General features: G+C 46.0%; 1 protein-coding gene across 5 annotated transcripts in view; it reads left to right on the forward strand.

Annotated features, from left to right (window-relative positions):
• Positions 1–21,300: 21,300 nt before the first annotated feature.
• The window catches only part of Slc38a1 (solute carrier family 38 member 1), a 66,404-nt gene continuing 64,013 nt past the window's right edge, over positions 21,301–23,691 (forward strand). The window contains exons 1-2 of one of the 5 annotated variants that reach the window (XM_028869308.2): positions 21,301–21,566; positions 21,760–21,850. The gene's annotated coding sequence lies outside the window, so the exon portion shown is untranslated. Of the gene's footprint in view, positions 21,567–21,666; positions 21,856–22,808; positions 22,906–23,691 lie in introns of those variants that run through there. The other 4 variants (XM_028869306.2, XM_028869309.2, XM_028869305.2 and 1 more) reach the window with 4 other exon arrangements.

Below are 23,691 nucleotides of genomic sequence, written 5' to 3' on the forward strand. Positions count from 1 at the left end.
GCAGTGGACAGGGGTTAATGCTGAGACTCATAACTGGTCAAAGTACTGAGAATCACTGACTGGTGAGGGACATCCCAGGACAGGACATCTGTTATTGTGTTGATTAAAGATAACCTCAGAGGGGGCACCCCTATGCACGGACGCTGTTTTAAAAATGAAAACAAGAACTTTTTCCTGGGGTTGTTAGGTCAAGAGTGAAACCAGATTTGAATTCTCTACATCTCTCCCAGTCCCAGTGTCTTTTGTCTATGGTTACTGGACTGATGTGTTATCTGTCTGGTGTGTGTGTGTGTGTGTGTGTGTGTGTGTGTGTGTGTGAGAGAGAGAGAGAGAGAGAGAGAGAGAGAGAGAGAGAGAGAGAGAGAGAGAGAGCTCTGTGTGTGTTTCTGTTTGTGTGTTGTACTTGTGAGTTGTGTCTGTCCAAAACAAAGGGTTTTACTCTGTATTTATTGAGCAGCACAGAAAACATGGTATGGAAAGTAAATGAGAATTCTATAAAATTATTTATTTGTTGTGTATATGTGTTTCGTTTGCAGGTTATGTCTGTGCATCGTGTGCATGCCTGGTGCTCTCAGAGGCCAGAAGAGGGCGCCAGATTCCTTGGGACAGAAGTTACAGGTGGTCATGAGCCATCATGGGAGTGGTAGGAATAGAACTCTAGAACTCATGTCCTCTGGAAAAACAGCTAGTGCCCTTAACAACAGAACCATCTCTCCAGACCCTGAAATGGGGAATTCTTTACAGAATTCTGACCATTGTTAATTTTGCGCCTTGGGGTCAGCCCTAAAGTACTTGCGTTGAGACAGAGAAGAAAAACAGACTAGAGGGGGGTTAGCCTCAGCTCACCTGGGTGGAGCCCGGAACAAGGAACAGTCAAGATAAACAGACCACGTAGTGCCGAGTTCTGAGACGCAATTCTCACTGGGAATGTGCTATGGGGGAGAATGTAGCCGCCCAGCTCGGAACTCCGGTCACATCTGCAGCTCACCCCTGAGTTGCCACCGAAAGTCCAGTCCAGTCAAGGCCTACATCAGGCTTCCCGGAAGCTCAGATCCTTTCTCACTTAAACCCGCTGTCAGCCTCTTTTTCACGTGCCCTGCAGCTGGGCTCCTTTCCAGCTAAAACGGAAAGGTTCTGTGAGCACTGAAGTGGTAGAGACTGACGAGGTGCCTGATGAGAACGGTTTCTCTTGGGCTGGAGGCGGGGTGGGGGTGGTGGCGGGTGGGGGTGTGGCGGTGGGGGTGGGGGGTGGGGGTGGCGGTGGGGGGGTGGGCGGTGGGGGGGTAGCTCTGTGGCAGAGCAATTGCTAATCATGTGTGAGGGTCCGGTTTGATCCTTAGCACCAAGGGGTGGGGAGGAAATCTAAACCAAAAGGAAAAGATCCTGTTTGCCAAAACTCGTCAAGGAGTCAGCTCATGTCCTGATGGAGAGGGGCAGGGAGAAGACACCCTACTGCCCGGCCTGCTGCAGCTGTCCCTATCATGGGACAGCAGTGAGAAGGAGGTCTGGAGTGGTGGGACAGTGACAGCAGGCTTTGCTCCTCCCTTCTTAAAAGAAAGGAAGGAAGGAGGGAGGAGGGAGGGAGGGAGGGAGGGAGGGAGAGAGAGAGAGAGAGAGAAGAGAGAGAGAGAGAGAGAAGAAGAGAAGAAGGAAAGAAAGAAAGAGAGAAGGAAAGAAAAAAAGAAAGAAAGAAAGAAAGAAGGAAGGAAAGAAAGGAAGGAAGGAAGAAAGGAAGAAAGAAAGAAAGAAAGAAAGAAAGAAAGAAAGAAAGAAAGAAAAAGGAAGCTCCCAGGGAGCAGCCAATAATTTGCATAATCACGTGTCTATATCAGCCTGGACACAGGAGAGGCCTTGAGTGGCTGTGGAGGTAGGAGAGGAAGAAGAAAGGCCACAGCATCCTTGCTGTGAGCTGACTGAGACAGTCCATTCCTTCCTCATTTCTCCCCCCAATTTTGCTACAGATATTGGCTCTGTCTCTTAGGGGAAGAAGTGAAAATAAAGGATTCCGTCGACAAGCAGTGTATGACTGACCTTCTCAGAGAAGGAACTTCAGTGCTTGGACTCTTAAGGAAGTTGGGGGAGGGGAGAGGCAGGTGTACAAACATGCACCTGTCTGAGGGCTTGTGCGTTTTATACTTTCAGCTGATCTGGAGGTGCTCGTGTCTCTAGTACCCCCAGCAATGATTGATGGTGGTGGCGGTGGAGGCGGCGATGGCAGCCATTATAGCGCGGGTCTTCTATATGGTACTTCTTTAGAGGCTTTCCATACATGAACTCAATTGTCACAGCACCACTGTGAACAGCAAGGGTAATAAACCCTGCTTTGCAGACCAGGAAATCAAAGGGCCCCTGGGTTGAGTAACTTGCCCACATTCACATAGCCAGCCCTTGACAGAGCCTGGATTAGACATCTGGCTGCCTGGTGCCAGCATCTACTTCCTTCACTGGCAAGTGTACTGTCTTCCACGTAGATGGAAGAGGTAGCTAAATGCTCAACAGGAATATTGTTAGCAATAGCAAGTGAGTGGTAGCCCCGCCAGTTGACCTCTGAGCTTCTGTATCAGATACATAATATCAACTTGTGTCTCATGGAATCCACAAAATGTTCTTATCACTTCTCCTCATTTCACAATGAAGAGACTCAAGGTTAGGAGAGTTAATTAACTTGCCCACAACTGACTGGCACACGGCCAGAACTAGACTTAGGCATGGCAGCAAAGCTCACGTTGGTGTCTGGTGTCCCGCACCAAATGAAAGAAGGACGAATTTTCTCTTTCAGATTCCCCCTTGAAGCCAACAAACAAGTCAACATAACCCCTCTCAGCCAGAATTTTTATTCTCTTTACATCCCACAAGTTTATTTAGCCTGCATTATAAAAAAAAAGGGGGGGGGTGTCTCCTGTTCACGCGGACATACCCTGATTTCATCTCCAAAACTCCAGAGCCTAGCCTACGCTTTCCTCGACTTTGGAACGCTGGCTTGACGTGTGCGAGCAGGCAGGGGACATTTCAGTTGCTCTGCTGTGTCTCCGGGGCGAGACGGCACAGCTAATGCCCAGGCGATTAAGAGGGCCGTGAGCTCCCTCCCTCTCTCAGGCGACTACACTTTTACTCAACTTGCAAGTGAAACTGCACTTTGCTCCTCTCACATAAAGTGTCTGATAGGAACTTTGTGAATGAGCGCTAAAGTGTGGAATGATAGGACGGAATGTTCTAGAAAGATGATTTATGAATGCTCCGGCTCATTCTCCCTCTCCTGTTTATAAGACTTGACAGCCAGCCAGGAGCTCAGTTGTCTCTGCACGCTGCCCCTCAGATCCCTCTCCTGCCCACCGACGGCTGTAGTGTTGGTCTCAGAGACGGTTGTGAAGGCAGAGCAAACCACCAGCCAGCCGGACCAGGAGATGGCACCGTCCCCAGCACTTCCTGCAGTGGGCACACAGCCCCCTCATTCTTTTCTCCCTTCAATCCCCACGTGCTTCGTGCTCCCTCCCCTATGCTCCCTCCCCTGTGCTCCCTCCCCTGTGCTCCCTCCCCTGTGCTCCCTCCCCTGTGCTCCTCCCCTGTGCTCTCTCCCCTGTGCTCCGTGCTCCCTCCCCTGTGCTCCCTCCCCTGTGCTCTCCTCTCCCCTGTGCTCCGTGCTCCCTCCCCTGTGCTCCCTCCCCTGTGCTCTCTCCCTGTGCTCCGTGCTCCCTCCCCTGTGCTCCCTCCCCTGTGCTCCTCCCCTGTGCTCCCTCCCCTGTGCTCCCTCCGTGCTCCCTCCCCGTGCTCCCTCCCTGTGCTCCGTGCTCCTTCTCCTGTGCTCCCTCCCCTGTGCTCCCTCCCCTGTGCTCCCTCCCCTGTGCTCCCTCCCCTGTGCTCTGTGCTCCCTCCCCTGTGCTCCCTCCCCTGTGCTCCGTGCTCCTTCCCCTGTGCTCCCTCCCCTGTGCTCCGTGCTCCCTCCCCTGTGCTCTCTCCCCTGTGCTCCAATTCAGTTTCATAAAGAAGGAAAAATGTAGCCATTTTTCTTATTATGGAAGACTTACCAGCAACAGTTGTTTTATGTCCACTGTGTGGTGTTCCTTAACCCTCTGCTCTCTCTCCCCTCTCCTCTTCCCTTTCTTCCTCACTTCCCTTGTTCCTCTCTCCTCCTCTTCCTCTCTCTCTTTTTCTCGACATCCTGTGAGTGCCGATCAAGTGCTATACCCCTGGCCTCTTGTATTCTTTTTATTATACTATTTCAATAAATCACATGAGATTTGGGGCTGGGGATGGCTCCGTGGTTAGGAACATTTGCTGTTCTTGCAGAGGACCCAGGTTTGGCTCCCAGCACCCACACCCACAACCGTCTGTAACCTCAGGGGAGGCAACACCCTCTTCTGGCCTCTGAAGGCACCAGATAAACACCCTCACACATAAAAATAAAAAAGAGATTCAATTTTTTTTTAATCAAGCTCTTCAATCCTCCCATTTAGCCAAACCTGGAAAATGAGAATCTTCAAACTTCTCCCTTTACTTTCACCTGATCACGACACAAAGTATAAAGAGGTATGTTTTTGGAAGTAATTATCTCAGTGATTGCTACATGCTTTGCAAATATTCATGGGATACACCTTGATGATGCAGGATTTGAAGGACCTTCTTTAACGCACAGTATAGTGCACACTGATTCCCTGCCTGCACCCCTTTAGAACAGTGGCTGGCCTTGCTGCAGATATCCAGGTCTCATTTCCTGCCTTCTTATGGAAGTAGCTCACTCTAAGAAAGCTACTTTGCCCAGGTCTCCCTCCCTGGGCAACCTTCATCTAATGACGAGGTGATGTGGGAGTGAAGTGTGTGCCCCCTTGCTTAGCTCAGAACATCCCCAGGTGGTTGTAGCAGCCTCATAACTTTCCATGGCACTAGCCAAGGGCTTTGCCGGGGTGGTATCTGAACCCTGATTTTTTCCCTCTTTTTATTTTATTTATTTTATTAAATTTTCTATTTCTTTAACATACTAACCACAGATTCCCTCCTCCTGCCCCCAGCCTTTACTTCCCATACACCTCCCATTCCCACCTCCTCCAAGGCAAGGTCTCCCATGGGGAGTCAGCAGAGCCTGGTACATTCAGCTGAGGCAGGTCCAAGCCCCTCCTCCCTGCACCAAGGCTGCACAAGGTGTCCCACCATAGGCACTGGGCTCCAAAAAGCCAGCTCACGCACCAGATTTTCCCTCTTCTTGAAGCTTACTTTCTTCCTTTTTAACTCAAGTTTGGATCTCAAAACCACTTTCTCGTAGACTTATGCTCACTTTATCTTGCTTCAGAATCTATTTCCTGGGGAACTCAACCTGTGCCAGACACCTAATTGGTTGCTGGTTTTCAAAAGTCTGTAGTCGGTTAGACCAAGGCTCTCTCTATGTCATTTAGGGAGCATGAGTCATGCCTTTATGTTTCCTGTAGGGTTGGAATGCTCACAAGTGTAGATCTTGAATTAGCATAGAACAGGTTCACACGGACGCTTGCCTAATGCAGAAATGCAACCTACTAAAGATGGCAATAATGGCTGCGACAGTTGAGTTTTCATTTAGAACAAACGGGATTTTATGCACAGTAACTTTTCTATAAATTAAAGATTGCTGGGCAGTGGTGGCGCACGCCTTTAACCCCTGCACTCAGGAGGCAGAGGCAGGCAGATCTCTGTGAGTTGGAGGCCAGCCTGGTCTACAGAGTGAGTTCCAGAATGGCCAGGGATACACAGAGAAACCTTATCTCAAAAAAAATTTAAAAATTAGGATGAATTAATATATGAGACTGTTCAAAAAGTGGGCTACATTTAGCTCCATGAATCTATCAGCAAAGTTGGTACTTTTATAAAAACAGAGGACAACTACATTTCTGATAAAGAGATTTTTTTTACGGTGTTTTATATGTTTTGTTGTAAATGTTTTTTTTTTTTGTGTGTGTATTTAAATTGATTTACAGGCATAACAAAAGTTCAATTCCAGGGTTTTTGTTGTACTGGCTTAGTAATGAGTCTAAATTTATCTGGAATAATAAACAGACAAGAATAGCTTAAAAAAATACCATAGTTGACAGTAAAACACATCCCAAAGGCATAATAAATAAACTAGTGTAGATAATAAAAGGTTAGATAGCAGTGGGTAGAGGAGTCGGATGAGGAGTAGAACTCTTCCAGAAGGAATCACGTGCTAGAGAAGGAGCCATCACTGAGGGAAAGGGAACTTTCCACAACTGGTCCTTAAAGAATGGTTTGGAAGAAATTCATGTAGAGTCTTAACTCTTGCTGGATCGATTCAAGAATTAAATAAAGAAAGACAACCATGGTGGTCCACTTCTAGAACCCCAGTACCCAGGAAGCTGACTATAGTAGTTACTTTTCTCTGGCTGTGGTAAAACACCATTATCAAAGGAAGGAAGAGTTTAGTTGGCTTACATGAGGAATGAGCCCATTATGGCAGGCAGTGGTGGGCGTGGCGGTCGGTGGTGGGCGTGGCGCGCGGTGGTGGGCGTGGCAGTCAGGATGTACAGCTGTAATGACACAGAGACTTCTTAATTATGAAAGGTCGGCCTTAGCTTAGGCTTGTTTTTAAGCTGGCTCTTACAACTTAAATCAACCCATTTCTATTCATCTACGCGCTGCTACGTGGCTCGTGGCTTTTACCTCTCCTCCCGCGTGTCCTGCTTCTTTGGCATCCGGCTGGTGACTCCGCCTTTCTCCTCTCCTGAGACCTCTCTGTCCTCAGAAGCCCTGCCTAACCTCTTCCTGCCTAGCTTGACTACTCAGCTCTTTATTAAACCAATCACAGTGACACATCTTCACACAGAGTAGTGCAGGAGGCGGAGGGACCACATCTTTCACAGCAAACAGGTAGCAAAGAGCGCAAACTGAGGGTAGGGTAAGGCTGTAAACTCTCCAAGTCCACCTCCAGTGACATGCTCCCTCCAGCAAGGCCGCACAGACACCCCTCTAAACAGCACCACCAACTTGAACCACATGTTCAAACACCTGAGCCTGTGGGGACACACACTCTCATTCAAACCACCGGACTGAGGCAGTCTTGAAAGAAAAATAACCAAATAAAATTTAAAACATTAAAAAACCACAAACCCTGAAGTCCTAAGAGCTAAAGCCAGGGCCTGGAGAGATGAGATGGCTCAGCAGCTGAGAACCCTGGCTGCTTTTCCAGAGGACTCAAGTTCATTTCCAGCACCCATATGGCGGCTCCCAACTGTCTGTAATTCCAGTTCCAGAGAATCTCTGACACCCTCTTCTGGCCTTCAGGGGCACCAGGTATGTACAATCCACTCATACACAAAATAAAAATTAAAGAAAAAAACTAAAACCAACTTTCAATGAATATTATGCGGGGATATGTCTGGGGGGAAAACGTCAAGAGTTCATTGACATAAAACATAGAAACCTTATTTTTGAAGGATAAAAGGTGTATTTTGGTTCACAGTTGCAGACAGAGACAATTCCAGTAGGAGAGACATGGCGGCAGGTGTGGCGGTGGGGAACAGAAGGCTGGGGGCCATATTGCATCTGTACGAAGGAAACAGTGGACAGGAAAGTGGCCTTAAAGCTTGACCCCAGTCATTCCCTCCCCCAGGTTCTACCTCCTGAAGGTCCCACAACCTTGCCAAACAGAGACACCAGCTGTAGGCCAAGGGTTCAAACATGTGAGCCAATACAAGACACTTCACAGTCAAACCACACCACACGATACCTTTAAACTTTCGACTTCAACATGAAGAAGGCTGAGGTAGGGGGAAGATGAGTTCAAAGCCAGCCTGGGTGATGCAGCAAGACCTTCTCTCAAAACTCACCATAGAAAACAAACAAACAAACAAACAAACAAACAAACAAAAGCAAAACAAAACCAACCCCCTTCATCCACCTTGTAAAAATGTGAACATAAAAAGAAAAACAAAACATCAACATAGTTACATATAACATTTATACATAAGAAATACATGCCGGGCGGTGGTGGCGCACGCCTTTAATCCCAGCACTCGGGAGGCAGAGGCAGGCAGATCTCTGTGAGTTCGAGGCCAGCCTGGGCTACCAAGTGAGTTCCAGGAAAGGCGCAAAGCTACACAGAGAAACCCTGTCTCGAAAAACCAAAAAAAAAAAAAAAAAAAAAAAAAAAGAAAGAAAGAAAGAAAGAAATACACATAAATGGGACTGGAGAGACAGCTCAGCAGTTAAGAGCACTGGCTGTTCTCCCAGGGGTCCTAAGTCCAATTCCCAGCACCAACATGGTGGCTCACAACCATCTGTAATGAGATCTGGTGCTCTCTTCTGGCCTGCAGACAAATACAGAACATAGTATACATAATAAATAAATAATAAATAAATAAACAAATAAACAAATAAGCAAACAAACTTTTTTTAAAAAGGGCTGGAGAGATGGCTCAGGGGTTAAGAGCGCTGACTCTTCTTCCAGAGGATGGGAGTTCAATTCCCAGCACCCACATGGCAGCTTACACCCATCTATAACTCCAGTTTCAGGGGATCCTCACACCCATGGCAAAAACACAAATGCACATAAAAATAAAATATATTTAAAAAAGAAATATACATAAATGGACTTTACAGCAGGGAAAATGAGCAAAGCCCTTAAAGATATATTAATATAACACCTAAAAGGTCAATTTTTTAAAGTTCAAGAACACCAACAACAAAACAAATGAAACTTAAATGTCAAAGCTCTTTCAAGTACTAAGTTATGAAGAGGAGCAACTTTAGAATACTCACAATGCACCTTCACAGCACCTTCCTGTATCACTAGTGAGGATTTTAGTATGATTCTTCCCGGGAAAATGTACCAAACATTTAAAAATGATCCTATATTTTAACTCTGAATTTCTACTTTTGGAGATTAGTTAGGACAAAGAGCCATACACATACACAGAAGAGTAGAAGTCCAATGTGAGTGTGGGTTATTATAAAACAATGTGAGTAGCTATCAACATTTATATTTTTGAGGAATTTTTAGTTGGAGTCTGATTATGTAGCCCAAGATGGCCTCAAATTCATGTTGTCCTGCCTCTACCTCACAATTACTGGGAAAGGAATTTTCAATTATGTAGGGAAATGATCATAATTTAATATTACATTCTTATTACAAAACCGGATGCTATTTTCAGTGTCAAAAAATAAGCACCCAAACAAAATGAAAAATATCAACAGTAGTTATGTGTGGACTGTTGTTTTTCTCTTTACCTCTTTGGGGGAGGGCCCAACACCCAGCTCCTAAATAAATCACACATGGCCCGGCAGTGGTGGTGCACGCCTTTAATCCCAGCACTTGGGAGGCAGAGGCAGGCGGATCTCTGTGAGTCTGAGGCCAGCCTGGGCTACAGAGAGAGTTCCAGGAAAGGCGCAAAGCTACATAGAGAAACCCTGTCTCGAAAAACCAATATAAATAAATAAATAAATAAATAAATAAATAAATAAATAAATCACACATGGTGGCTTATTCTTAATTATGAATGCCCAGGCTTACCTTGGCTTGTTTCTTGCCAGCTTTTCTTAACTTAAAATTATCCCACCTGTCTTTTCCTTCTGGACTTTTCCCATTCTCTTATTTCTGCAAATCTCACTCTTACTCTGTGGCTTGCTGTGTAGCTAGGTGGCTAGCTCCTGGGTCCCCCTCCTTCTCTGGCTCCTTTTTTTCATCCCAGATTTCTCCTATATATTCTCTCAGCCTGCTAGCCCTGCCTGTTTCTCTCTCCTGCCTCACTACTGGCTGTCCGGCCCTTTATTAGACCATCAGGTGTTTCACACAGACACAATAACACAGCTTCACAGAGTTAAACAAATGCAACATAAACAAAAGGAACACCCCTTAAAATAATATTCTCCAACAGTGGACTGTGAATTTTGAATAGTTTGGTTTTCTTCTCTACATTTTAATGCATTTCCACATGTTCTACAGTGAGCAAGTTTTGTAAGCGTATGCATATTTAAATCATGGAATGGAAGGTAAAGATTTAGAAGCAGGCACCACCAGCTATTCTGTGAGACTTGGTTCTTCAGCAGAAGAAGGGAGAGCTGGAGGGAAGTGCAAAAATCAAGGCAACTCCCCCTTCCTCCTCCTCCTTTTCTCCCTCCTTCCTTCCTCTCTTCGGTGATGAAATGATTTGACTACTTCACCCCCAGCAGAGAAGAGGATGCAGATATAGAAGGAAAGGAAAGGAAAACTGCAGGATCCGGAGAGATGGCTCAGTGGTGAGAGCGTGGTTGCTCTTACTGCAGAGGGGCTGAGTTTGATCCTCAGCACTCACACTCAGCAGCTCACAACCACAGGTAAACTCCAGCGCCAGGGACCTGATGCCCTCTTCTGGCCTTGTCTGGCATGTACACATATCAGGCACACACACACACACACACACATACACACTAAATGCAAAGGGAAATGTCCTGGGGAGATAAAGGTCAAATGAAGAATGCCGCAAAAAAAGGACATTGGAAATTCATGAAAGAAGGAAATGAGTGTGGATGATCAGATGGCAGGTCTCTGACATCCTGTCCCCTTTTTGACACAGAGGAAGGAAGACCAATCCATTTCTCTGTTTGTTAAAATAAGAACGCTGGATACAGGAACAAGTTGTTGAGCTCATTATTAAATTGATATCGCTAAGTGGTTCGTACCTGAACCCCAGGATTTTGCCTAAACGCTAAGCACTTGTAATGGCAAGCAGAAACAGCAGAGCATTAGCATGCGGCTCTTCTTCTAAGGCACAACATTTAATTAGAATTCATTTACAAATGTTCATTTCATACTGAGAATGTGACTTGGAGAATGCTGGCATCAATCCAGATGATTCTGGGAGCAAAACAGCCACATTTTCCATTAGAAGAGGCCATTAGGTGGTGAAGTCCTAAATTTACAGGAAAATTGTATATACTAAAAAAACTGGTAAACTACGTACATTGCTTTTTAAACACAGGCTGAGGGTTTTTTTTTATTTAAAACAATCTAACATGCAACAGGTACTTTTGATTTTTAAAGGCTATAATTTAGTCACATAAGATTTCAAAAAAATAATAATTATAGCTCCCTGTTGTGGAATATTAGTTTACATTCTTTAATGCTGCGGAATATTTGTTTAATGATGCAAAGATGTGTTGCATTCTTTTGTGCTGCATTTGTTTAACTCTGTGAAGCTGTGTTACTTTGCCTGCCTAAAACACCTGATTGGTCTAATAAAGAACTGAATGGCCAATAGCTAGGCAGGAGAGGGATAGGTGGGGCTGCCAGGCAGGGAGAATAAACAGAAGGAGAAAAAGAGAAGGAGAGGAGGAGTGAGAAGAGGAAAAGAAGAGGAGGATGCCAAGGGCTAGCCCCCCCGGCCACACAGCCAGACACGGAGTAAGAAGGAAAGAAAGGGATACAGAATAGAGAAAGGTAAAGCATGAGGCAAATGGTAGATGGGATAATTTAAGAAAATCTGGCTAGAAATAAGCCAAGCTAAGACCAGGCATTCATAAGTCGTAAGTAAGCATAAGTCTCTGTGTATTCATTTGGAAGCTGGGTGGTGGGCCGCCCAAAGAGCAAAGAGTAAAGACAAAAACAAAAACAAAAAACAACGGCTCACAAAATAGCTATTTGACTTGCTAAGTTTGCTAAGTATAAGTTACTAAACTTTGATAATGTAGATAAATGTAAATTTGATAGTTGGTGTGCTTTTATACATTCTTTATCTTTTAAAAGACCCGAAACATTAATAAATATAAAAAGAATCACAGCTATGTATCTGTAAAGGTATTTGATACTCATCCATTCAGCTACTGTTTACCAAGCTTCTCCCAGAGTACACAACCTAGTTGAGGCTTACCAATCGCTAAGCTGCTGTGGAGGTCAAAAGCCAGTAGACAGAGTCCAGTTCAAGGCCTCCATAGAATACTAAGGAAGAGCCAAAAGGCGTACTACAAGGAAAATATACCAGGACCCCACATTACTAGCTTGATGGCCCATGCATCAGATGGTTCTTATAACACTCAAGGTCTCTTGAGGAAGTAGCAAGGGAGAAATGACATTTTTGTCCGTTTATTCCTGTTCGATATGCTTAGATTGCTTCAGTGTCTTTGTACATAGGTGACTGATCTTATACATTAGATTATCTGATTTGCACAGTTTTACCTCCTCCCGCGGTGGACAACCAGTTTTTTAATGTTGCTCTGAGTAAATCTCACTTTGAAAGATGACATGCATGACCTTAAGGGAACAAAGAGCAGTAGAGTCAGCTTGCACTTTCTCCAGGAGCTCTTTGGTGGCGGCACAGTGTGGGGCACGTGAGACAAGAGAATGTCCATTCACTCACATGGGACAAGAAATCTGTTAGAATAAATTCAGTATTAGGAAGCAAGATTCCCCTTAAACTTCCTCTCATCTGAGTATATGTTTGTAGACTTACAATAAAACATATCTTCATATGCTGGTAGACGACAGCCCAGAGAAATGAATTGTCCATTTGGGATCTCAAAGCTTGAACCCCACAGAGCATGGTCTCTCTTGGGTCTCACTGTCTCTCTGGGAGATCTCTTTTTAGCTATGGCAGCCATTAATCCCTGGAATCTAAACAAGCAAAAAATCTAGAACTAGACTTGTTCTATGGCACTGTTAAATGAAATATGTTGAGTCAAATTTCTCCCACTGAAATGTTAAACTCTGAAAGACAATTAGAAATGTATTATAGTGTTAGAGTAAAATATTAACAAATAAGTCTAAAGCATAACACCACAGTATTTGAATTTTTAACTTTTACACATGTTGAATGTACATGATAACTAGAAAAATAAAGTGCATTATTGTTGATATGCATGCACGTACACATCAGGATGAATAGATGTAATCAAGATGCTTTCAGTGATGAAGTGTGCCAGGTGGACTATTTGGAGGGAATTTGCCCGAGACTGAGTTGATAGAGATGAGCGCTAACAATTGTCAAGAGGATGTCAAGATGTCACTAAGGGCTGCCATGGAGGAATACAAATCAAAATATCCAGGAGGTGGAATGACAGCTTTGACAGCATTCCTTCAAAAATGCAACACGTGATCGTATCTGGCACCTGGTCCTCAGCACAGGGAAGAGTGGAGTCAAAACAAGGGTCATGTCCCTCGGAGAGCCTTCTCTGGCCCCTGGGTCAGGGCTTGTCTCTCTGTCCCACGGAGTTTTCTCTCCTCTGCCATTTGTGCATGCATGGGTGGGACCTTCTGAGTAATGTCAGTCTCTGTGCACAAGGCCAAGCTCCACGAGAGAGTCGCGGAATACCTGGCATTTGGTAAATGTTGGTTAAAAGAGTGAATTAGATGTGAAGAGTGAGGCGATGAGCCAAGACCTCTCTGCTGGGGACCACACGGTTGTCATTTCCCAAGATGAGGCTTATTGGAGAAGAGAGTTTAGATGGAGGGAAAGAACAATGAATTCAATTTTAACGTGTTATATTTGAATGAAAACTTGGAACGCTTTATTTTAGAAGTGTGTGTGTGTGTGTATAACTGCCAGTATGGAAGCCTGGAAGACTGTCAATTTTAAATCCTTCTCATTAAAATTACCTCCTTTGTGGTTTTGAAATAGCCTTTTATGCCTCAAATATAAAAATCAAGCACACTGAAAATTACTTTGTTTCTTATTTTAGGACCAATCATTTAGAATGGAAGCTCGTTTTTTTTTTCATATAGTTACTCTATACAAGTTATAAATAGAGCCTTCCCCTTAAATACAGCCAGCAGCAGAAAGACAACAGGAAAGACAGACAAAAGCAGCCATTCCAAAGCTGCCTTTCCAACAGAAAATTCAAAACCTTATTTCTTCCCAGGTAGACTTTAGCTTCACACTAAGTGTGCATGGCAGCCTACCCACATCATCTGAGATGCCCATAGCACCCTGCCCTGAAAACCTAGGCTGTGCATTTGTGACTGGTTCCAGATACCCCTGGCTGTTCATCTTGTTTGATTTCAAGATTTCTTAACTGCATCATGACTTTTCTGGTTATCTTTCATGGCTTCCCAGTGATCACTTTCATTTCTCTGGTCTTAGATGAAGATCCTTGCCTTGTACCGTGTTACCTTTGGCATCTCAATCTGGTAAGCAGGAGTGACCATATGGGGTTAGAACTGAGAACACTCAGGCCATCATCCTGTCTCTCAAGACATGTCTAAGTGTTTCCGGAAGGCGTGGAGCTCCCCCAAGGCCAGCTACCTGAGTATTTTATTTGAATGTCATTTATAATTTCCTTATTCTGGCATTGGAAGGATATTATTCAAGCATGCACCTTCCTTTTATCTGGTTTATTCTGAAGACTGTCGTCTTCTTAACTGAAATATTTCTATACACCATTTCCAGGATCCAGAAACATAGACCAGGCATATACATCACCTGGGTTTCTCCTACTTTTGGTCAAATTGTTTTTACAACAAGAACTATCATTTATTAAGTACTTAACATGTGCTGTGAGCTACGGAGACACACATATGCATGTTACCACATGTTTCTATGACTAAAACCTCTGAAAGAATGATCCAAAGTGAATCTTTCTTCCTTTAGGTTGTTTTTTTTATCAGATATTCTCTCACAGCAACAAAAGCTGGCTAACAGAGTAACTAATATTATTTCCTTTTTAAATAAGAGAAAACCAAGATGCTGAGAAATCAAATAACTTTCTGAAGCTCACAGGGATTGTATGCTGTGGGGCCAAGATAACAATTTGGGGGCCAGGCGGTGATGATGCACGCCTTTAATCCCAGCACTCGGGAGGCAGAGGCAGGCAAATTCCTGAATTAGAGGCCAGCCTGGTCTACAAATCGAGTTCCAGGACAGCCAAGGCTAAACAGAGAAACCCTGTCTCAAAAAACGAAAACAAAAAACCAACCAACAAACAAACAAAAAAACCCCAACTCTTGGGGAAACAGGGGCCCACAAAAAAGTTGTATCAATTTATAACAGCAGCATTCATAAAGGCAGCTGGCTGCTTTCTAACCTTAAAGATAAGCTTTTATGTTGAAGGGGAAGCCTAGATAGTCTTTAATACCCACTCTTTCATTGTCACTGTGAAAGGAATTTGAATTGAAATGAGAATTCAGCAGCCCTTTCGGTATAGGGCGAACACGGTAGAATGCTTGGTGCTTACTAGTTTGGGTGTTGAAAATTCATTGCTGCTTGTTTTTGCAAAGTGTACAAAATAATGACAAATGCCATCTATTGAGCACTTATTACACCAAGTAGTATACTTAAGTACTTTGGAGACAGAGTCGTGTGATCGCCAGATGGGTCCTGGTCTTAGGGTTTCTATTGCTGTGACAAACACCATGGCCAACAAAACAAAAAACAAAAAAAAAAAAACACAGGTTAGAGAGGAAAGGGTTTATTCAGCTTTCACTTCGACATCTCTGTTCATCACTGAAGGAAGTCAGGACAGGAACTCAAACATGGCAGGGTCCTGGAGGCAGGAGCTGATGCAAAGGCCATGGAGGGGTGCTGCTTACTGGCTTGCTTCCCTTGGCTTGCTCAGTCAGCTTTCTTACAGAACCCAGGACCACCAGCTTAGAGATGTCACCACCCACCATGGACTGGGCCCTCCCCCACCGATCACTAATTGAGAAAATACCTTACAGCTGGAGCTCCAGTCAGCAGGGGCGAAGGCTCTAGTTAGCCATCAGCTTGACTTCTCCATGGTCAATGAGTTGTGTAAGTGTTGTCTTTAGCAATAGGGGCTTGCCATCAGTTTGTGGAGAGCAGACAATAGCCTTGGAAATAGCCTAAGATGTTTGGGGATTTCCATGGCCCCTTTGGCCAACAGTTCAACTTGATGTAGCCCATTTTGGGTACTGAAAGTCTCACTTCGTGGTGAAAGATGGCTAGTTAGGGTACTGTGTTCCCTGCTGTTTGGTGACTCCATTTAGATTTCTTTCACTTATATGTAGTAGTCAGACTTCTCTAGAGTAAAAAACTTATAGAATCTCTCTCTTTATATATATCTATATCTCTCTCTATATATATATGATTTATTAGAATGACTTATAGGCTGTGGTCCAGCTAATCCAACAGTGGCTGCCTATAAGCAGAAAGTCCAAGAACCCAGTAGTTGTTCAGTCTATGAGGTTGGATTTCTCAGCTGGTCTTCAGTAGACACTGGAATCCTGAAGAAGGAGGCTCTAATGCAATGGGAGGAATGGACTTGCTATCGCGAGCAAGAGCAAGCAGGCAAACAGTGAAGCTCCCTTCTTCCATGTCCTTTATATATAGGCTTCCTGTGGTGGTATTGTGTTCCCCAAAATATCGTGCACCCTACTAAACATATCTGGGGTCAGAGAACAGAACAGCCATAATATTCAAGATAGAGGTTAGGCAGTGGTAGCACACACCTTTAATCCTAGCATTCTAGAGGCAGAGATCCGTCTGGATCTCTGTGAGTTCAAAGCCACACTGGAAGCAGCCAGGCCTTTAGTCCCAGGAAGTGATGGCAGAAAGGTGTTAAAGGCGTGAGGACCAGGAACTAGAGCTGGTTAAGTTTTTAGGCTTTTGAGCAACAAACAGTTCAGCTGAGATTCATTCTGGATGAGGACTCAGAGGCTTCCAGTCTGAGGAAACAGGATCAGCTGAGGAATTGGCAAGGTGAGGTGGCTGTGGCTTATTCTGCTTCTCTGATCTTCCAGCGTTCACTCCCAATGCCTGACTCCAGGTTTGTTTCTATTATTAAGACCTTTTAAGATTCGCGCTACAGCTTCCAGCAGAGGGTGTGGCCCTGATTAGAGGTGGGTCTTCCCATCTCAAAAGATCTGGATTAAAGATGTGTCTTCCTACCTCAAAGATCTGGATCAAAAGTGGACCTTCCTACTTCAAATGATTTAATTAAGCAAAAACCCCTGACAGGTATGCCCTGCCATTTTGGGGTTTTAGTTAATTCCAGACGTAGTCAAAGGAACAGTTAAAATCCATACATGTATATTTTAAGATGCTTCTAGTAGGTTCCCATATGACCCCTCAAATGACTCTTAGTGGTAGTTGTCCCTCCCCTCCCCCCTCCTCTCCCCCTCCACATTTAATCCTCTGTTCCATTCACTCCATAACTATACATTCGATTTCCCCTTCCTTGGGAGATGCTTTCCTTTCTCCTAGTCCTTTGCTTAATACTTGACCTCTGTGGATCTACAGATGGTAGTGTGCCCATGAAAGACTTAAAAGCTAACACACACATATAAGAGAATACATCCAATATTTGTCTTTTGGGTCTGGGTTATCTCACTTAGCATAATTTTCTTTCTCTAGCTCCATCATTTACCTGAGAATTCATGACTTTTGAAAAAAGTTTTCATTGTGTAAATGTAGCAGTTTCATTATTCATTCATCTGCTGACGGACATCTAGGCTATTGTGAATAGAGCAAGGAATGCACATGGTTGAGCAAGAGTCTCTGTATTAGAAGGTTGAGTCCTTTGGGAATATGCCCAAGAGTGGTGTAGATGGATCTTGAGGTAGAACTATTCTCAGCTTCCTGAGGAACCCCACACTGATCTCCATAGTGACAGTACAAGTTTGCACCTCACCAGCAATGCATAAGTGGTCCCCTCTCTGCACATCCTCTCCAGCATGAGCTGTCGTTTGTTATGTTGATCTTGGCCATTCTGACTGGTGTAGTGAAACCTCAAAGTAGTTTTCATTTGCATTTCCTGATGGCTAAGGATGTTGGACATTTCCACAAGTGTTCCTCAGCCGTCTGCGCTTCATCTTTTGAGAACTCTCTGTTTAGTTTTGTACTCCATTTTCCATTGGGTTATCTGTTTTCTTGGTGCCCGGTTTTTGCTTTCTATATGTTAGATATTAACTCTCCCTTGAATGTGTAATTGATAAAGATCTTTGCCTGCTCTGTAACCTGCCTCTTTGTCCCAGTGATGGTGTCCTTTGCCTTAGAGAGTTTTTCAGTTTCATGAGGTCCCACGTACTATTAGTTGTTCTTAGTGTCTGTACTACCATTGTTCTGCTCACAAAGTCTCTTCCCGGGCCAGTGAGTTCAAGACTGTTCCCTACCTCGCTGTTATCAGATGCAGTATATCTGGCCTCAGAGTAAGGTCCTTGATCTATTTGGTGTTGGGTTTTGCACAAAATGATAAGTATGGATTTATTTGCACTCTTCTATATACATTCAGTTTGATGATTTGTGTTGATGCTGTCTTTTCCTCCAGTGTGTGTTTTTGGCTTCTCTGTCAAAACTCAGGTGTCCGTAGGTGTGTGAAGTTATGTTCGGGTCTTCAATGGGTCTGTTTTTATGCCAATACCCTGTTTTTATTACTATAGCTCCACAGTACAACTTAAAGTCAGGGGTGGTGATAATTCCAGCAGTTCTTTTATTGTTCAGGATGGTTTCAGTTATCCTGTCTGTTGTTGTTTCCATATGAAGCTGAAATTAGTCTTGTCAAAGGAATTCTATTTTCTGTTCCTTAGGACAGCTTGGTAAAATCTGCCGACCAGTCTTAGCCCCTTTGGTACCACTGTGGATAGTATGCTCAACTGAGAAAGGTAGGCAGATAAATTACATCCTAACAGCAATGCCCGTGGTGCTCATAAATCTAACACAGGGCAAACTGACCCCCTCAGGCCTAGAAAAACTGGAAACAGAGGCTCCTATCTGAAGTGCAGTGGCCTGGACCCTTCTCACCTCCTCATTCTGTAAACAGAGCTGTCCCAGAATCCAGGAACCTCTTAGAGCCAGGCATAGATAACTGTATCTGGGCTTAAGATTTAGATGTGCCGATTACAGCTTTGTGGTTTTGGGGTAAATTCTTTAACTCTTCAATCAGGGATTAGGACAGCATGTCCTATTTTGGGGATTAACCGAGAAACCATGAGTAAAATGCTTCACCTGCTGCGGGTTTCTTAGCAAGCAGACGTTAGTAGGGAGCCATCATGGCGTCATTCAAAGGCCTTGTGTCTAAGGACTGCTAATGGATTTTGAATCAGACCTGAGTGGGAATCCCTTCCCATCTCTGCTTTCTGACTTTGGTCATATGGTCAGTTTTACCTCTTTGAATCTGCTTTCTTGTTTATAGAGAGGATAATTAATACCCAACTGAAGGATTAAATTAAATTAAATAGAGGATTAAATGTGAATATTCAATTAAGTATGAAGTGCTAAGCACAGAAGCTGGTGAATGGAAGGTGCAAGGTTCCTAACTATTGAATTCAGTTCAGAGATCGGCGGGCAACCAGTCTGTCTGTGTACAGGAGCTGACAAGTTGAGCTAAAAATCTCAGGATCAGATTCTCTGAAACACAAATGAGTGTACATGTTGCTGGAGCTTCTCCAGTTCCCAAGCCCCAGTCACAATCACTTATAAATAATCACTCAGACGCTTATATACTTATAAACTGTATGCGTGCAGCTTCTTGCTAACTGCTCTTTTATTTAATTACCATTTTATAATCTATACTTGCACGTGGTGTGGTTACAGAGTCTTACTGCTGCTTGTCCTGCGTGCTGCAGTCTCTCCTCAGCTTCGCTTCAGAATTTCTCTCTCCTTGTCCACTACTCTGCTGTCATTGCATCATGTTTTTTTACATAGAGTGATATCCACAGCATGTACATCTTCCTTTAACAATGTACACCTGTCAACAGGCTTATTGAGCTGTGCCTCAGTTGACCGACTCAGTCTAATTTACTCAAAGTTAGTTCCAGGAAAGGTGCAAAGCTACACAGAGAAACCCTGTCTCAAAAAACCACACAAAAAAAGTAACTTAAAACCATCAATTTCAACCTTCCTTTAGAAAAAATGGTAAAAAAGAACGGATTTTGTGTATGTGTGTGTGTGTGTGTGTGTGTGTGTGTGTGTAAATCTAAAGATTATTATTGTGATGTGTAAAATTTGCATATGAAGAAGCAGTAACAGGACAAAAATGGCCTAGGTTAAGACGCTGTCTGAGGAAGAAACTGCCCTGTACTGGGCTCAGCTGCCCGCCCTTTTTGCAACGACCTTTCGGTTTTCAGGCATATTAAAGAACACGCCTCCCACTCGGTTCTCTGGAAGCCAGCGTTTAATGAACCAGGACCATTTACTGCCATTAAAAGGTTGCAAGAATTTTAGTCACTAAGGAGCTTAAATCTTGGTTGTCCTCTCATTTTTCCAGTGGAAAATGAAAATCTGTAACCACTGCAAAACAGCATTACTCATCCGCTTGAAAGGATCCAGGTAGACTCATTTTTAAATTATGACTCAGCCGCCGTTTTCTTGTTTTGATGGAACAGAAAGACAGAGCTGTAATGGCTAACGTTATGTTGATGGCTAACTTCATGTTTAAAAGTTTAAAATCTCTGTGCTTAAGGGAAGTGTAAAGCAGAATCAGACTCCCAAATGTTAAGGGTTGCTAAGGGTTAATTTTTTAATTTAAATTTTTTTTTTTTTAACTGCTGGCTCTGCTCTAAATAAGCTTGCAGAACAAATTGTAACTTTGCATTCTTTGCCGTTATAAACCCCTGGCTGAGGTGGCTGGGTGCTGCATTCGGGAATCCCAACCCCGCGCCAGTATCTGAAGAAAAGCCTCTTCTTTGTTAAAATTTATTAATGGTCAGACTGGGGAATCTCTCACCAGACCCGTAACAGGATCCATCCGTGTGAGAGGGATCCATCCTGCCGAGTCCTGGTGGTGGTGGTCTCATTGGCTGGCTCGCAGGTGGGATTTCCTGTCGCCATTTTAAGAAGAAGCGACTGTGCCAGCCAGTGCCTAGTCAGTTAAGGGGCTGCACCTCAGACAAAGAGTGGGGACAGGAAGAGGAACCCGAGACTGATGCCGCTTGCACCCTGTTCCCCTTCCCTGGCCCACCAAGGGTAGAGAGTCACGTGACTGGGGCATCAGGGCCATTGGCGCAGACCCCTTGGGCCATTGTCACACCCAGCGCCCCAAGGGGTCCCCAGCGTTGCCCTAGGGGGGTACTGCAGGTGTCGCAGTGGGAGAGGGGGGGTGCCTTAGCCCGCTGGCTCGCGACACCAGGTCTCCAAAGGTGTCCCCGCGTCCCATAGCCCGCCAACGCCTCGGGGTCGCGGGGGCTACCCTCACGCTGCGCCCTTCCCACAATGCAACTCCGCTCGCTGCGGCCCTGGCGTACCCCAAGAGACAGCCCCCTGCCACCGCCTGGGCGAGTGATCTGCTCCACCTCCAACCCCGAGGGTGCGGGTGCCGCAGCAGCTGTGGCCTCAGCTGAGCCCCCGGGAGGGCGCGGGCAGGTGCTGGGCGGCGGCGGTGCAGCCTCGGCTTGCTGGGGCAGCATCTGCGCGCTGCTCGCGCATCCGCTCGCACGGCACTTCCTGGATGCTCGGTCTCCGCCAGCTAGGGTCGCCGCGCTGTCCTCCAGCCTGGGAGAGAGGCACGAAGGTGCGGCGACCAGAGGCATGTGACCTGTGCCCAGCTCTCCGCCGCAGGCAGCTCAGCTCGGAGGGCGCAGCTCAGCTCGGAGGGCGCGCGGGCAGGGAGGGATGATGGTCTGAAAAGGCCGCGCTCCCGTCCCCAAACTGCAGAAGCAAAAGGGCGCCGCGCCCCGCGGTAGCCAATGAGTCAGGCTGGAGCCCCTCCGCGCCGGGCGTGTGGATGTAAGTGTGAGGCTGGCGGGCAGAGTGTGGGTGGGGGGGAACTCTGATGCAATCAGCCCCGGGAGGAGGAGAGCCAGGGAGAGCCGCGCGGCCACGCCACTCTGCCTGAAGGTCGCCCGCCACCCGGCCCTTCACCTTCCTCCCAAACCTCCTCCCCGCCCAGCCTTGCTGACGAGGGGCCACCTTTCCCTAGCCAGACCTTGACACAAAGGACATCTAACTGCGGAGGACAGCCTGGAAGGGCGGACACTTTGGCGGCGGCGCCTTTCCCTTTATTTCTCGAGGTAAGGTGCGTTCGGAGGGCAGTGGGAGCGGCGGCGTGGAGGGAAGGGGAGGCGGTAATGCGGACAAGCCTCCATGTCTCGTGGACCTGGGCACAGAGCGCGGCGCAGAGTCCGGTGCCCTTCCCGGAACGCGGGGACCCCTGATGCTACCGTTGCGTGCCGTGGCTTACTTTTTGGACTTGTTTTCATGGTGGTGGAGTGTGGCACCGGATCTGGTTCCTTTTTCGAGGTTTAGGGACCAAGCATGCGATGCGAGGGACAGAAGGTACACCGAGGAGTGAGTGAGTCCAGTCTACATCTCGGGCCTGGCAGGGCAACCGAGTCTCGGAGCCCGGCTGCCCAGCGCGGTAAACAGGTGCCCGTTGGATGCACCTCCACGGGGCCCAGCCCCTGGCTCCGCTCGGATTAGTGGGAGGATGCTGGCAGTGACTCACTTTCCTCTCCCGCCCTGGAGGTTCTTTCCAGAATGAAGAGCCGGTGATAGGCTACTTCCTTTGCTAGAGCCGGGTCCACTGGGGCGGGAGAACAAAAGGCCACTGCTTGCGCAGGACCCGGAGCCTGGTGCCCTGGTCTCCCCTCCCCCGCACCTGGCCCCAAACGTTGCGGCAAAAGGCTTTAATCTGGCCGGCTCCACGCGGGGAGGAAAACGCTCCCAGATCTCGTGCTGCTCGCCTTCACCCACCAGACAGCCCGGTTCTGGGCGCGGGGGTTCCTCCGCACCCCTTGTGAACAGCACGCGGTTCCCGGCGCATCGCTGGCCGCTGGGTTTTCTTGGCCCAACTGTGCTCGCACTAGACCCGAGTGCATATGGCGGCAAAAGGAATTTCGCGGTAAGCGCGTCACGCCGCGGACTGCCTTTCACAAGCTGCCTCTGGCCGAGGAAGGTGGTGCTTACTCCAGCCCTTTGTGTCTCGCTCTGCGGCGTGGACCCGGGCTTTGGCTAGCCTGTTCCATCGGTGGGAAACACTCCGGCTTTGGGGGATCGCGTGCTATTCTCAGCCGGATAGACGGTGTTGTACGTGGAAGAGAGGAAACGACCCACTGCTTAGGAAACGGTATGCATTTCCAAGATCTGACACCTCCGCATGTTTCTTTCTTTCTTTTTCTTTTTTTTTTTAACTTAAAAAGAATATAATAGGGGGAAATAAATGTATGGTTTGTAGAACGCAGGGCCAGCAAGGCTGTAATTTGTCACCTTGATAAAAGAAACGGTGCTGCAACTCGTGCTTTTTCTGACGTCAGAAGGACAACGGAAATAAAACCTGAGCTGGCTGGCCTCATTGTCAAATAACTCACCCTATAGGAAACTGGCAAGTCCCGCCACCGATCTGGTATGGCCTCGCGACCTCTGCCTTCAAATGACTTCAATGACTTTGCTGTTCAGTTACTTAAATTCTCAGTGTGTGGCTGTGTGGCTGAAAGCAACCGAGAGAAGCGGCCTAGTTTGATGGAGGTATTAATCTTAACAGGGCTTTTTTTTTTTTTTTAAGCCAGGTGCTGAATTTAGTGCATGCTGTGTTGCAGGCAGCAACAAATCAGATCAAGTTCCGTCTCCCTTGCCATGTCCATTCTCAACAGGAAACAGGCTATGGGTGAACGCATACAGAAATGCCAGGTGTTCAGGCCGTGAAGAAATGAGAGGGGAGTCATGAGACCTGAGGATGCTTGAGACAGGGCGACCCATTAGGAGGGGTTGGGTGAGGGGTGACACGTGTCTTCCTGTCTTAATGAGGAGCGTGGATCTGCTATGGGAATAATTAGGGGAAGACTCTCAGAAGAAACAGTGCTTACGGTATCCGGGGTTGACTATAATTCAGCAAGATAGATTAAGTAGATCTAAA

The sequence above is a fragment of the Peromyscus leucopus genome, chromosome 20 (genome assembly GCF_004664715.2).
Source record: "Peromyscus leucopus breed LL Stock chromosome 20, UCI_PerLeu_2.1, whole genome shotgun sequence".
Classification (NCBI taxonomy): domain Eukaryota; kingdom Metazoa; phylum Chordata; class Mammalia; order Rodentia; family Cricetidae; genus Peromyscus; species Peromyscus leucopus.